The sequence below is a fragment of the Elaeis guineensis genome, chromosome 13, assembly GCF_000442705.2.
Source record: "Elaeis guineensis isolate ETL-2024a chromosome 13, EG11, whole genome shotgun sequence".
Taxonomy (NCBI): Eukaryota; Viridiplantae; Streptophyta; class Magnoliopsida; order Arecales; family Arecaceae; genus Elaeis; species Elaeis guineensis.
In genome coordinates this window covers 486,430-490,365 of record NC_026005.2, presented here as the reverse complement: position 1 = coordinate 490,365, position 3,936 = coordinate 486,430, and positions in this window count along the sequence as shown.

Sequence of the window (3,936 nt, the reverse complement as noted above, 5' to 3'; positions counted from 1 at the left end):
TCCCATGCCTGTCCATCCATGATCAGCAGGCGATTGGCCCAGGACATGGGGCGAGGAGATCCAGAAGCTCTCAGAGTTAGGAAGAGGCTGAATGTCGAGTCAAGTTTGGAGATTGTTAAGATTTGATATCTCAAGATTCCATCTATATTGAGCCCATAGTGAGGTTCGCGACGACGAACGGAGTCCAACAAATCCAAGATCATCTCAAACGGAGTCTGGATGAACAAGATATGCTTGATTGAAGATGGTACAAAATTCGGAACAGCAGAGGCCGACGGTGGGCCGGTGGCGGCCGATAGAGGCAGCGGTGGCACGGCCATGCGCAGCAGTGCGTGACTAGGCCGCGAGTGCGCGGCCAAGGCCCGAGCACGCGCATGCGGAGCACAGCCCAGGCCCAGGCGCACGTGCGCGGGAACGGCCCAAGCCCACGCTAGTGCATGCTGCGCGGCCCACGCGAGGATTTTCCATGCAGTCCACGCGTAGCGCATGGAACGACGGTCCACGGAGGCCCGCATGAATCGAGCAGGCATTTTTCCTCAATTTCTCGTGGTCCACTGTGGACCAAAAGCTGTTTCCCCTCGTTTCTCATGATATACAGGATTTTTTCATGGACCACATCGTGATTGGACGACCTGGGGTGTTTCTAGTCATGATCTGAGGGTTCAGAGAGGTTTTTTGGTGCTATGTGGAGTCTGTACTCCTATTCTTTCACGGATTTAAGGCTTTAAAAGCCCTGTTCAGTGAACAAAGAGCTCTGTGTGTGTGCGGCTTTGTTTGGCAGTGAAACTAGGGAGCAGAGACGAGACGCCGATAGGAGCAGAAGCAGGGGGCTTCAGGCAGACTGTTGGACAGCGGATAGCGGTCGCTTCAGAGGTTCAGGAGGGTCTTCTTAAAGAGAGAGCCTTTGTGAGGAAGAGCTTCTTGTGAGAGAGAAATTGGGTGTATGAGGGTTGAAGGTGTTATCTCCTCTTATAATTTTCTTCTTTTCTAATAATGAAGCTTGTATGTCCTGTGGAGACGAGCCAATTTTTAACTGATCTACGTATTTGATTGTTTCTGTTTTATTTCTTCTTTCTTCCTACTGCAACGTGCGGTATCGAAAAGATCTTGAAAGATGATGTCCTGATCAGACATCCCCAACAATAGCTGCATCGAATTACCCCCCTCCAATCCTGTTTTGCTTACCAAAAAAAATAAGAAAAGCAAAAAAATCTTTGCCAGCATCTCGCTATTACAGTTAGAAGAGATCGCCGGTTCAAAATATATGGAATAAAGTGTTCTATTTCTAATATTTTCTTGAAAAATGTTGAGTCCTTAGTCTCTATGACCGAAGAAGTTTTATTAACATCTAATTTTATAACAAGGAATGCATTTTAGCAATGCCATGCCTTTCAAATGTAGGATCTACAGTCTTGGATCCTATCTTTCTTCTCATAGGTTCAAGATTTCAATTTTAGCTAGATACTCCCACATTTTGAGATAAGAGATAATATAGCCTAGGTCTGCTACCATTCTAAAGCTCAAAGGGAGTCTTGTCACTATTAAGGTGTTCTATTTAGAATCCCGTATATTGAAATTAATACTTTCACCCACCATCTTCTCATGTGTGTCTATTGTCATGGACTCCAAGCCCAAACAGTACAAGCTATTCGGTGGAGAACTAGCTTAAGCTTATAAAGCTATGTGACACTATTTTATCAACCGATGTGGCACCATGGCAATCTCCCTCATTCAACCTCATGATGCCCGCATGACAGAGTGGCTGTTACATATTAGAAGGGCCCACCCACGGCCCAAGTCCTACCCAACATGATATACCTAACAAAGGACCCGTGCGTAGCATCCTTAACTCATCTATTCTATCTGATTGAGACACGTATACTCACCGCCTCAATGAGATCTAAGTCTTTTGCTTCCTAATGGTATGGTTTCTGAATTTAGCAGTCTTTTTGACGACAAACTTCATATTTAGATTTGGGATCTAGAATCAAATTAAGGTCCATCATATGTCTAATTAACTCTAGATTCATGTGCCACAATCTATCGTGCCACAAAAAAGATTCAAGATTCGAAACAAAAGAATATTCTTGTTGATATTCAAAACAAGTATAATGATTTTAAAATAAATCTCTCCAACAAAGGCTTAGCCAATAAATTTGTCATTTTAAGTGTCACGCCATCGATCCGAGATTGTGAATCGAGGGTCGCGACAACCACCGCATACTTATGAAGAACTCTCTCCATAAGCATGTAAGGCATCTCATCACGATATCAATGCATCACAGCGGAATAAATTCAAATAATTATTATTCAATTGTAATTCAAGTAATTAAATGAAATGTCTTACATCCAAGTTCAATGAAGTTGACAATGCTAATCTCGTTTCTAAAAGCTCTGTCCAATATTTCGTCCCACGCTCGAAATTAATTATCTGAATCTGAAAAATAGAAAGAAAGGTAATGAGCTAGACAGCCCAGTAAGTAACAAGTATCTCTACCAGATATTTCAGATATTATATAATTTTCAAGAATAATGCTGCAAATAAACATAAGAGTATATTTCATGCTGATTTAATACAAATCAAATATTTTTAAATATTCACATATAATATAATCATAAATCCGATTCGATTTAAAACACTCGTAACTCAACAGCCTTGACTATGACCAACGTTTAACCCCCATTGGCGGGGTCCACAGAATACCAGCGCACAACCCCCACTGGCAGGATCCACAAACACCAGCGCACAACCTCCACTGGGAGGGTCCATTGAGTACCAACGTATAATCCCCATTGGCGGGGCCCACTGAAACATAGTTAGGCTGAGAGCATAAATCCGATCTGTATCAAAACACTTTGTACCACAATATATATCATAATCTTTCACTAAATATGTGCATAAATCGATATACCATAACATTTCAAAAGCACTTTTCTTACAAAACATAATTTCATAAATCATGCATAATTTCAGAGAATAATTATTTATTTTCAGAATAAATATGAAATATCTCGAAAAGATGATTCATTACTTACTTTTCACGGAGCACTGAATGAACAGATCGACTAACTTCTAGGAGATTCTTCTGTGCCTATTATCCAAAATTATATTTTTATATTAATTTTAATTCAAAATTAAATCTAATAAATCCCAAAATCAAAATCTCACTTAAAATCAGACTCTTCTCTAAACTCGATCAAGATCATCAATGAAGCCTTCCACTTCGCTAATCCTAGAGGAATAACTTTAGAGAGAGAGAAATTCATCAAGAGAGAGAAACAATCTAGAGAGAGAAAATTCTAGAGAGAGAAAGTAGAGAGAGAAAGTTCAATTCCAGAGAGAGAAAGTCAGGGTTTAAACTGAAAGAAGAGAGAGAAACTCTCTCTCTCATCAATTTCATTTATTTATTTACTTACTTATATATATATATAAATATATATATATTTATTATTATTATTATTATTTTCTTTTCTTTTCTTTTCTTTTTCTCTCTTTTTTTTTCTTCTTTTTCTTCTTTTTCTTTTCTTTTCTTTTTTTTTTCTTCTTTTTCTTCTTTTCTTTTCTTTTTCTTTTCTTTTTCTTTTCTTTTCTTTTTCTTCTTCTTCTTGGTTCTTCCCGCGCCGGAACAGGGGACCGACGTTCCCTCTTTTGCCGGGCCGTTCAGGCCACAGCCGCCGCGGCGGAGGCCGGCGGCCGACGGGGGCCACTCCCCCGGTCACGGAGGAGCGTGGCCGGCGGTCAATTTCGATCGCCGGCGCCGGAAAAGTTCACGGGAAAGAGACCAAAACATAGTCTTTTTTCCCGATCGAAAATCGGCGACGCTCGTTGCCGACAGCCGCGCACAGGGCATGGGAGGAAGAGGAAGGAAGGGAGGAAAAGGAGGGAAGCTTACCTTGACCTCCGGTGACTTCGTCGGAGAGCAATCACGGCGAAGA